Source organism: Acomys minous (assembly GCF_964271855.1).
Source record: "Acomys minous genome assembly, chromosome: 16".
NCBI lineage: Eukaryota > Metazoa > Chordata > Mammalia > Rodentia > Muridae > Acomys > Acomys minous.
The window spans coordinates 91561734-91574389 of NC_140498.1; the positions used below are offsets into that span (position 1 = coordinate 91561734).

General features: G+C 46.9%; 1 protein-coding gene across 1 annotated transcript in view; it reads right to left on the reverse strand.

Annotated features, from left to right (window-relative positions):
* The window catches only part of TAOK3 (TAO kinase 3), a 168514-nt gene that overhangs the window by 126433 nt on the left and 29425 nt on the right, over nt 1–12656 (reverse strand). The window contains 1 exon segment of the mRNA XM_084762174.1: nt 6034–6125. The gene's annotated coding sequence lies outside the window, so the exon portion shown is untranslated.

Below are 12656 nucleotides of genomic sequence, written 5' to 3' on the forward strand. Positions count from 1 at the left end.
CTTTTTTTTTTTTTTTTTTCCCCTGCTGCTGTGATAAAAAAAATCATTTGGTTTACTGGAGAAAGGGTTGAGGTTGGCTCAGAGTTCCAGGCTATGGTACGGAAGTCGAGGCAGCGGGAGCTTGAGGCAGCTGGTGACAGGTGCCCGCAGTCAAAAGAGAGTGAGGCAGGTACGCTGCTGCCCACTCCAGCACACCTTTCTCCACGTGCACAGTCCAGGCTGCCAGCCAGGGAGCGGCACCACCCACAGTGGGCGTGTCTTCCTGCCTCAGTGAACACAGTCAAGTCACGCTGACAATTAACAGTGACTGCCAAGGAGCCAATCCAACAAGTGCTATAACCTACGAGTGCTTTATAATCAAATTACTCAGAGTTTTTCTCATTCCGCCATGACTTGAAAATTGCAGAAATGAACCGGAACCTTAATGGGCTAATTGCCCCAGACGGGAGAATCTCACTTCTGAGAGGCTCTTTTGTTTTTTGTTTTTGCTTATCTCTCACAGCTTGTATCACAAGCTTGCACCCCCGACATTATTTTGGGCTACGGAGTAGCACCCTTCCCCACCATCTTCACCCTGGGCCTGTAGTATCACCATCTCACACAACAAACCTAAGGTGTGACCTTCTGAGGCTCCGCCCTGTTAGCCCTGTATTAAATCCGCAGGATTGCGGTGGGGAGAAAGGCTGTCCTAAAAAAAAGAGCAAAGAAAATGAAATATCATTTTTAAAAAATTGCTGGGCGGTGGTGGCTCACCGCCTTTAATCCCGGCATTCGTGAGGCAGAGGCAGGTGGATCTCTGTGAATTTGAGGCCAGCCTGGTCTACAAAGCGAGTCCAGGACAGCCAAGGCTACACAGAGAGACCTTGTCTCAAAACAAAAACAAAAACCCCACAAAAACGACTGTGGGGATCAGGGGGTGTAGCTCAATTGTTAGAGCACTTGCTTTAACATTCATGGAGGGGCGTGGTCCTGAGCACCACATAAACGGGGGTGGGGGTGTGAAGGGGGTGGGGGGCGTGGCACGTGCCTGTAGCCCCAGCAGTTGTGAGGTGGAGGCAGGAGGACAGAAGATCCTTGGGTACATAGTGAGCTCAAAGCAGTCCAAGCCACATAAGACTGTCATGAGAGAAAGAGAGGAAAACTTCAAAGCCCATATATAGGGCTAGAGAGAATGATGGCATTTGCTGCCAAGCTTGATGCCATGGCAGGCCCCCCTCCAATCTCCACTAAAGGAATAATAAATAAATAAATAAATAAATAAATAAATAAATAACAAAACAAGCCATCAAATAAAACTCATATATAAATTAAACTTATTTTTAGATTTAGTTATCTTACGTGTTTGGGTATTGCCCCCTGTCTGTATACTGTGTGTATGTCTGGTGCCCACAGAGGTTACAAAAGGGAGCCACATCTCCCAAGCATGGCGGTACAGACAGTGTGAGGAGGCACTCTGTGGGTGATGGGAACAGGACTGGGCCCTTTGCATGAGTAACCAGCGCTCCTAACCACTGAACCACCTCTGCAGCCTCTTGTCTGTAATTAAGAGGAGAGGTGAGGAAGATATTTGGCGGAGGGGGGTGGGGGTGGGGTAGGGGGAGTGGGGGGGGGAGATGGTGGCTCAAACCTTTAATCCCAGCACTCGGGAGGCAGAGGCAGGTGGATCTCTGTGAGTTCCAGGCCAGCCTGGTCTACAAAGTGAGTTCTAGGACAGCTAGGGCTACACAGAGAAGCCCTGTCTCGAAAATCCAAAACAACAACAACAAAAGCCAAATGTATTTGCAACTACTAACAAAGCAAAGGGGAAGGAGGTGGCCCCTCAGGGCTTAGGTCAACAGCAACTGCAGTAAGGGGCTGAAGCAAACCCTCCCACAGCTGGGTTTACACACAGGGATGAGTCTACAGCCAGTCATCAGGCGCTGAGATTAGGGAACTGGAAACCAAAACTCATGGATGAAAGTGGCCAGGGCGGCTTCTTAGGAGAAGATCACACTTTGGAGGGAGTTATGACACTGTTTTGGTGACTCAGCCCTGGGGTATTTACCACAGCTGCCGTCCTAGTCATCTCTGACTTTTCACAAAGTTATTTTTTAAAACCTTCCTGTTGCTATGCCTTGTTCCTCAAATGAATCAGCCAGGGGTGGACCCGAGACTAGGCACAGAAAGAAGTTCTAGCTAGGATCTTCTAAGGCTACAGTATGCAAATCTCCCAGATGTGACCTTTGAATTTCTAACATCTAGTGCTGGAGTGCGCGCACGCACACGTACACACACACACACACACACACACACACACACACACACACACACACACATTCTGTACCTGTCACTCTGAACATGATTTATTCACAAATCCATGTCTTGTATGAAGTCTAGGTGGTTGTCCGATGAGCATATTAACTCAGATGCAGATTCAATTTCTCATTTTGCATTTAAAGATGTCCCTTTAAGCCTGCAGGCCACTGGCACAGCCCTCCTGTGACATACAGTTAGCTACAGCTGCCAACTTGACGTAAACCGAGAGTCACCTGGGATGACAGAGCCTCAAGTACAGAGATGCCTCCATCAGGCCAGTCTGTGGGCCTGTCTGTATGGTATTTTCTTGATTGCTAACTGATGTAGGAAGACACTGCCTACTATAGGCGGAGCCACCCCTACGCAGTGGCCTTGGGCTATACAAGAGCTACCTGACCAATCCAGCGGAAGCAAGCCAGTGGGCAGCCTTCCCTAGCTCCCAGCCTTGCCTTGCATGGATGGTGGGCTGGGACCTAGGCTGAACTCAGTGCTCACGGTGTCAGTCACAGTCACGGAAAGTAAGCTAGGACATCTAGCTACATGAGACTCTGGATTTGGTCCCCAGCACTGCAGGAAACAAAATAATGGCCAGGCATGGTGGCACATGCCTGTAATCCCAGCACGTTGGAGGCAGAGAATAATTAGCACAGAACTTCTGTATTATAATCTTAAGATTTAAATGACAGTAGTTACTTATTCTATCTTATTTCTTTTCTTTTCTTTTTTCCGAGACAGGGTTTCCCTGTGTAGCCTTGGCTGCTTAGTACTTACTTTGTAGACCAGGTTGGACTGGAAATCACAGCAATCTGCCTGCCTCTGCCTCCCTAAATACTGGGATTAAAGGAGTGCACCTTCCATTTTTAAAAGTGTGGTTCTGCTGGGTGGTGGCATTCACCTTTAATCCCAGCATTCCAGAGGCAGAGGCAGGCAGATCTCGAGTTCAAGGCCAGCCTAGTCTATAAAGTGAGTCCAGGACAGCCAAAGCTACACAGAGAGACCCTGTCTCGAAAAACCAAGAGAAAATGGCTAATTTTAGCCTTCAGCCTATTATTAAAATTGAAATACTACAGTAAACCAGCAAAGTATTTTAAATGACACCCTAAGTTTCAGAAAAGTGTCTTCCCCTCATGCTCTTTGTTTTGTTTTCTTTCTCTGTGTACTACTGGCTGTCCTGAAACTCACAGCGATCCACCTGCCTCTGCCTCCCCGAGTGCTGGGATTAAAGGCGTGCACCACCATAGCCTGCCCCACAATTCCCATTTTCTCGATCATTCCATTCATCTGACTGATACGGAAGCAGAAGGCCTTTACATCACATCTCCACTATGTTTTATAACCAATCTTTTTTTTTTTTAAATTAGAAAAAAAATTACATAAAGAAAAAGACCTCCAGAATGCGGTAGTGCACGCCTTTAATCCTAGCACTTGGAGGCGGAGGCACTGTCTCAAGAAAGAAAAAAGTATGTTGTTATTTTTATTTACCCCAACAGTTTAAATATAAAAATTAAGCTTAGCTTCCAGGAAAAAGCAGGTAACAGGACAGACACTGCTCTATGGATTAAAGTTCCTCAGCTCAGTCTGGCACACGTCAGAGGCACAATAGCCAGCGATGCCCAGAGGAAGAAAACCAAGGACTCACGCTCTCCGGTACTAACAGACTTTGTAGGGCTAGTGAGGCAGCTGAGCAGGTACAGGCGCTTGCCAGTAGCCAGGCAGCCTGAGTTCCACACCTGGAACCCATAGGTCAGAAAGAGAAAAACCAACACATATGAGCAGTCCTCTAAACACCCATCCACATGATTACACACACATGCGTGCACACTCAATAAATAAAATGTAAATAATTTTTTAAGAAAAAAAAAAAAGGATGGATATGGTGGTGCAACCGTTTAATCCCACAGCTCATGAGGCAGAGGCAGGTGGGGCTCAGAGGCCAGCCTGGACTACACAGTGAGTTTCACACCAGCCAGGGTACACAGTGAGACCCTGTGTTTAAAAAAAAAAAAGTGGTTTAAACTAAAGCAAATCAGCTGCTAAGGTCTGGAACGAACTAGTACAGACACAAGGGTCCATGGAATAGGATGGGGGTTCTCAGAACCAAACACGGGTGGGTGTGAGTGTAAGGCGCAAGCTTCTTTTCACATCGGTCTAAGAGGATGAGCTGCCCACTTAAAAAAAAAGACGTGACTGCAGGTGACTGGCCACTCTATGTCTCGATCCTATGCCAAAGCAATTTTGAGGTTTTGTTTTGTTTTCAAGACAGGGTTTCTCTGTGTTAGCCTTGGCTGTCCTAGACCTGCTTTGTAGATCAGGCTGGCTTCGAACACACAGCGATCTGCCTGCCTCTGCCTCCCAAGTGCTGGGATTAAACACCACCATGCCCAACTAGCAATTTTGAGTTTTACAGAGAACAATTCAAGCCAGTTAGCCAACAAGGACATGGCTGGATGCTTTTATGAGCTTACTTTTTTTTTTTGGTTTTTCGAGACAGGGTCTCTTTGTGTAGCCTTGGCTGTCCTGGACTCACTTTGTAGACCAGGCTGGCCTCGAACTCATACTGATGCCCCCTGCCTCTGCCTCCCGAGTGCTGGGACTAAAGGCGTGTGCCACCGCACCTGGTGGGCTTACATTTTAAATGTGATGCAGAATCTAGACACCTCCACTCTTACTGATTTTGCTGTGTAAGATGTAAACTTCCAGCCTGGTGTCAGAAAAGAAGCAGACAGAATAGCCACCACAGAGGCACAAAGAACAGCAGTGTGGCCCAAAAGACTATTACTCAGACTCCCCCACATGTGTGTGGTCACAGCTATTTGGGAGGCTGAGGCAGGAGGACAGCTTGAGGCTGCTATGGGCTTGAGGTTATTCTGGGTAACACAGAGAGACCCCGTCTCAAAAGAGAATAATCCATGTAATGACCTTAAGTCTAGTGGGCTTTAGAGCAGTTAGCAGATCAGTCAGTGTCTGTGCGCCCTGTCCGAGCCACGTGAGTTTGCATGTCAAGCGGCATCTCACCATTGTGGCGTCAAGGAGAGGCATGCCACAGGAGATGAGCCGGTAGATCTGAGCACATTGGGGGGATATTTATGGTTCTGGGAGAGACTACGGGAATGAATTATACAAGTTAATAGAAGAAATGAAGCTGTTATTTACTCGGGGGGGGGGGGGATGGAATGTCACATGGATAAAGCAAATGTAATCAGTCTACGGAAAGCCACGGCTGTGAGTCACACATATCATCATCACGGGAGTCTATCTGCTGAGCTGACCAGAAAAGGTGAGGCAGGCGGATGCGGAAGGTAGGGGGAGACCACGTGTGCGCGCACGAAGGCTAAATCCTCCTGTCATCTCTAAGTGACATATTTAGACCACAGTATAAATATGCTATTTAGGAATATGGAAGAAAGAACAAATCGAGATGACATCTATAAACCCGGAAAGTGGCTGCCACTGGGAAGTCAGAACTGGGTGGAGACGGGAGGCAGGAGACAGCCCCTTAGCACTAAAACCCCGGGGGTGGGGGGACTAGCTTTCCCATAGTTGATACAGAGAAATGGAAAATCTTGACAAAATAGTATACAAAAATCAATGTTGCTTTGGCAGAACAAGTTGAAAGGTGGAAAGGTACTGCTTGTTAGGGTCGGCCTGATCTTAACAAGGCTAAGCAGCTCCCAAAGATGAAATATTCAAACCCAAAAAGTACAGAAAGCTTTCCAAGAGAGCGAAGGAAGGACCTACCCAGTGAACGGGACCCAGAGGGCTGGAGGAGATGCCGGAGACTTCCAGTTACCGCAACAGGCCAGGGAATGAAGACCCGCGAGTGGGTGTGCCTGTGGGCAGGAACGCAGGACCGTATTAGTGGGCTCTGCCTGTCAGAATTATAAAATAGAGCAGGGCCTGTCAATCAGGAGGCTGGGGAAAGGGGGGTTACAAGTTCAAGGCCAGCCTGGACAATTTAGTGAGTAAGCCCTTAGGGTGACATAGAAAGCTAAAGAGGCTGGGGATAGGGCTGAGTGACAGAGCAGCTGCCTAGTGTGCATGACAACCTGGGTTCAATCTTTAGAATGGTAAAGGTAATATGGAGACATGTCTTTATCTAGAAGTTCCTACTTTTGGGTACTTGTTCGGTACCTGTATTCACAGCAGATGAGAGTACAGGAGGATGCCACATAGCAAGGGAACACAGACAGCGAGGGCATTTGATAGCACTGACCATTAGAACAATGGCTCAGCAGTTGAGGGGTTAGCAAATAACTATCAAGGCCAGCCTGAGCCAGTTCATGAGTTCTGAGTCTCAGGATGGAGTGGGAGAGTCTGTCTCCCAACAAACAAACAAGTTATATACGTGAGGACTTCCTACAGAAGTGTATTAAACAGAAAACATATTTCAGAAACTGGGCGGTAGTGGCACACATCTTCAATCCTCCCAGCACTCGGGAGGCGGAGGCAGGCAGATCTCTGTGAGTTCAAGGCCAGACTGATTTATAGCTTGAGTTCCCGGACAGCCAAGGCTACACACAGAGAAACACTGTTTCAAAGAACAAAACAAAAACAAACAAACAAACAAAAAAAGGCACATGTTTTTAGAGTGGAGCAAATCAGGATGCTCACTTTTTTTTTTTTTTAAAGATTTATTTATTTATTTATTATGTATACATTTCTCTGCCTGCTTGTACCCCTGGAGGCCAGAAGAGGGCATCAGATCACATTATAGATGGTTGTGAGCCACCATGTGGTTGCTGGGAATTGAACTCAGGACCTCTAGAAGAGCAGTCAGTGCTCTTAACCACTGGGCCATCTCTCCAGCCCCCAGGATGCTCACTTTTGATGAACACTGAGAGTAAGGATACAGCTGGCTCAGTGGTAGGTAGAGCACCAGTTTAGCGTGACAGGGACCAGTCCTGACAAGAAGGAACAATTTCATGTCAGCCCTAGTCCCCATAGGAAGAACTCACAGAAAACACACCAAACTACCAGACATGAACAAATGGCGGTGGTGGCGCCATTGAGGAAGGTCACTGGCCACTTGTCTGCTTGTAGCAGTAATGGGGAAGCCTCGGGGGATTTGCTCCAGGACCACCACCACTTTAGGAAACAAGATCTGTGACCATTTCAGTTCCTTACATGAGACAGGGTCTCATTATGTAGCCCTCTGTCCTGGAGCATGCTCTGTAGACCAGGCTGGCCTTGAACTCATGGAGCCTGCCTCTGCCCACCCAGCGCTGAGGATTAAAGGCGTGCGCCACCACAGCCTCAGTTCAGTTCCCAGCACACATCACCTAGACCTTTAGCTCCAAGGAGGATCTAATATCATCTTTTGGCCTCTGAAGGCAACTGTATACATACACGCACACACATTTACATACATAGATAAAAATTTAAAATAGAGTGGGGTGTGGTGGTGCACAGATCTCTGTGAGTTCAAAGCCAGCCTGGTCTACCAAATGAGTCTAGGACAGCCAAGGCTGTTATACAGAGAAACCCTGTCTCAAAAACCCAAACAAAATAAAAACAAATCTTTTAAAATATGCATAATGATCATAACTTTGCTTTTAAAATTAGTCACAATATCAACAGGTGACTTGTTGACTGAAATTATCAAAACTCAGTCTAAATCAATAGCTTTGTGGTTACCCCCAAACGTTCCTTGGGCAGATTTCTTCTAGAAGGGCCTAGGGTGTGGCTCAGAGGTGCTTGTAGAGTGGGTAGGTTTTTTTTTTTTTTTTTTTTTTAATGTAGGAGACGCGTTAGGCTAATTTGGGATTACAGTGATTGGACTCAAGCAAGCAAACGAATTAGCCAAGTGGAGCCGCATCTGGCTTTAATCACGAAAGCCTTTGCTGACCCCACCCTGTCACTTCATCCGCTTCCTTTGCTTGTCTTTGAGTTTTTCTGCGCTTTGGCCAGTTAATTCCCAAGGGACCCCCCCCCCCCCCAAGGCCGGGCACTACCATCCGAAGGTGATAGGAGGAGCCGGGTCGTCTAAAGAGGTTCCAAACCAGCCCCAGCGGAGGTCTGCGGCTTCACCCTCGGATCGTGGCATGGGAGCTGAAGGCTGGAGTTTGAACCCCTTGGCATAACCTCTTATTTATCTTGTGAGCCCGTGTCGCTTGGGAAGTAAGGCTGAGGCATAGCAGTCCCTCAGACATTCATGTAAATACTCTGTGGACGCTGTTTTGTTCGTTTGCCAAAAAAAATACTCAACTCCATCCACGCCAGACAGCTAAATTCATTCAATATCACGTGCTCGGAGGCCGGTTCTCAAACTGGAGTTCCTTTTGTGGGAGGAGCGGGGGGTGCATCTCTAAAAACCCTAAACACATGACACTTACAAAGCCCCGCTTTACCGGAACCTGGCGTCCCCGCAGCAGCGTGTGCTCCCTAAGGGGCGCTCTGAGTCCACCACAAACGGCAGGGTTTCCCCATTCTTTTCACACGCCCCTTTGCTTTGGACGGCTTCATTTTTGTCCCATTCGGACCGAAGGAATGACACACAAAACTGACCCCAAAGCTGTGACTTGCCTAATTCCAACAGGGCCTTTCTGCTGCTCACTTACAGAGAGGGTCTCTTTAGACAGAAACGCCCACTTACTAGCTTGGCTGTGTGCATGCATTCCACCGCACTTAGCGCATACACTTGAGAAGGTCCTGACTGTAGCAGTGACTCAGCCTAAGTACAGAGTTCCAAAAATCCCAGACTTAGTGCTTGGAGGCCAGCAGACACATGGTAGCCGTGAGCCCCACGTTCTGGGAGTCTCAGTCTACAGAAGAAACACACACTTCACCACTGTAAAGTTCTGTCCCCACTCCCCAGTTACTTGGGGGGTACAGAGCAGGACTTTACTCTCCATAGGAGTCCAAAGCCCTACATTACACTATAACCATAAAAAAACTAACAAATAGGAGGGCTGGAGAGGTGGTTCTGCAGTTAAGAGCAGCCAGAGCTTTACCAGAGGACCTAGGTTTAGTGCCCACCACCCACATGGCCCCTTACATCCGTCTATAACCCCGGTTAAGGAGTCCGACACCCTCTAGTGGCCACCACTGGTATTGCAATGCAGATATACACACAGGTAAAATACTCAGATTAATTAATTAAATACATTAGAACAAGTACTTTTACATACACAAGAAATAGTTGTCAGGACCACCAAGATTGCTCCATAGGTAAACCGCTTGACTCACAAGCCTGAAGACTTGGATTTTAGCCTGCAAAATCCGATATGCTGTGTACATGAGGGTGGAGAGCCTGACTTTCACTCCCAGCCGGCTTTAGGACGCCATTCTCCCTGCCTTGTCCAAACGGAAAATAACTGCCGGCCCGTGGCGCACGCCTGTAATCCCAGCACTCGGGGAGGCAGAGGCAGGTGCATCTCTGTGAGTTCAAGGCCAGCCTGGTCTACAAAGCGAGTCCAGGACAGCCAAGGCTACACAGAGAAACACTGTCTTGAAAAACAAAACAAACAAACAAAAAGAAAGTAACTTCCCATTAGCTACCAACTACTGCAGAACAATGAAGACCAAGGGACCCAGGAAATAAATGTTCCCTTATTGTAGAATTTCACCTATAGGTCCTACTGAGTTCTCCCAGGTGTGCTGGGGTGGGGGAGGGGGAGGGTCAGGGGGAGGGGGAAGGGAACGCCAGAATGGAGATTTGCATAAATATTCGCATTTGGCCACTTCTGCTGTACATTTTCCTCCCATGTGTCTGATTTGAAACACCAGGCAAAGCAATAGGTTATTTGCCTTTTAACTCTCCTGAATAAAGACAGAAGACAATACATCATCAGCAACTGACACTAGGTTACAATCCTGGGCCAACAATATGGGCAAACATTTGGCCATCTTGTGTATTTTTTTTGACACAGATGTGTCAATGTTTCATTTCCTGTCGAGTGTGTGTGTGTGTGTGTGTGTGTGTGTGTGTGTGTGTGTGTGTGTCCACTTTTCTTCCCTCCCCACAGTTTATTTCTATGTAGAGGTATCTAGATAAGAGACAAAATGAAATGAGCACTTTGCTCCCGAAAAGGCATAATAATTGATGGGAAAAATTAGTGTAAAGATTACATTCCAGTGGATCAAGCCTGTAGATAAATGGTTTTAGAGTGGTTTGTTTAACTGATATTATGTTAGTGAGGCCTGGTAAGATAATATCTCTTTTTTTCTTTTTGTTTGTTTTGTTTTTTTGAGACAGAGTTTCTCTGTGTAGCCTTGCCTGTCCAGACTCACTTTGTAAACCAGGCTGGCCTTGAACTCAGAGATCTGCCTGCCTCTGCCTCCCAAGTGCTGGGACTAAAGATGTGTGCCCTGGTCTGCTTCTTCTTTCTACAAAGAATCCCTGATGTATCTTCAGACATTTTAAGGTAATTATATTTACTTGTGGTACAAAATGACCCATTTCCAGGTGACACTTAGGATATACCCTCTTCTTCTTCTTCTTCTTCTTCTTCTTCTTCTTCTTCTTCTTCTTCTTCTTCTTCTTCTTCTTCTTTTCTTCTTCTTCTTTTTTGGGGGGGTCCTGGACTCGCTTTGTAGACCAGGCTGGCCTCGAACTCACAGCGATCCGCCTGCCTCTGCCTCCTGAGTGCTGGGATTAAAGGCGTGCGCCACCACGCCCAGCCAGACATACCTTCTTACATGTATTTTTCCAGGTTTATATCTTACATAGTAGTTTAAGAAAGAGCAAGGAAACAGCGCACAACAAAGCAGCATCGTCCTTCTTTCAGCCAGTATTAGGACTCTGAAGCTGTCCTGTCTGTCACAGCTGGGGTCCAGGCCTGATGGTTATGACGTGGTGTGGTGTGGGCCTACGCTCTATCTGGGCCCAGCTGATAGCTGGGCAAAAAGGAAACCATCGCAAAGAGGAAGTGTGCCACCAGGCAGTTACTCATTAAACTTTAGACAGACTGATTTATAGTGAGGAGGAAAAGAAGCAAAGGAAATAGAAGCCGGGATCCCCAAAGTCCCAACAGAAGAAGAGGTCAGTAACAAGAAGGGTGAAGAGAAAAGGGAAGGAAGAAAAAAAAGGGGGGGGGGGAGAAAGTCAGCAACAAGGGGTATGTGGGTCCAAAGGGCAAAGCTCTTGGTTGACAGCCCCGGTTATCTTCCCAAGTCTGAAACTGTGCAAAGCATGTGCAACTGGGAGACATCTGTTTCCAAAGAACAAGATGGCGCCAGTGCCACTTGGGCCGGCGTGAGCACAGAGGTCTCGCCCTCCTTTTATATTAAAGTAGGGGGAAATTCTGGCACAGAATACATTATGGATGATTTTTTTTTTGTTTTGTTTGGTTTTGGTTTTTTAAAGACAGGGTTTCTCTGTGTAGCCTTGGCTGTCCTGGACTCGCCTTGTAGACCAGGCTGGCCTCGAACTCACAGCGATCCACCTGCCTCTGCCTCCAGAGTGCTGGGATTAAAGGTGTGCGCCCCGGCTTCTTCTTCCTTTTTTTTTTTTTTTAAGGAGTGATAACTATAAATTAGACAGGTAACCTGGAGTTCTCTTCTGTTTCCTTTGGAATGAAGCATGACTCACTTCCCACTGCAATGTCAGTGCAGAGAGCCAATGAACACAAGATGCAGACAGGGCGGTCTTCTAGAACATGCCACAGAGAAGGAGCTCTGCTCTGCTCTGGCTACCCTGTGTGCTAGCCCTGTGACGTCTGGCTTCCCATTTCCTGTAGAATGTGGATACTATGACCTGATTTTAGGGTACCCTTTAAGCACCCTCTCCCACCTTTTTTGTGACAAGTTCTCACTTTGTAGTCCCTGTCGGCCTCAGACTTAGAGAATTGTCTGCCTCTGCCTCCAGAGTGTTGAGATTAAAGGTCTGTGCTGAAGGCCACACAGAAGTGCTTTATGAATTGCATTAAGGTCTGGGGGCCTTGAGCTCAGGGATGCAGCACTTGCTTAGCACATATAAGGCCCTGGGTCTGATCTTTGGAATGAGAAAATAAAGTAAAATAACATAAATCTCTATAAAACATAGCATGCTATTGGGAAGTAAAGGGATTTTAAACCTGTGAAGGAGAGTCTGGTTACCATATTGAAAAATTAGATGAGGGCTTAAGAGATGGCTCAGTGGTTAAGAGCACTGTCTGCTTTTCTAAAGGTCCTGAGTTCAATTATCAGCAACCACATATGGCTCACAACCATCTATAACGAGAGCTGATAATGTCTTCTGGCACACAAGCGTACATGCAGGCAAAACACTGTATACATAATAAATAAATCATTACAAAAAAAAAAGAAAAATTAGATGAACTAGTGTTTATACTGATTTTTTTAAAAGTTCATTTTATGTGCATGGGATTTCTACATTAAGTCTGTGTACCATGTGCATGCAGTGCCCATGGAGGCCAGAAGAG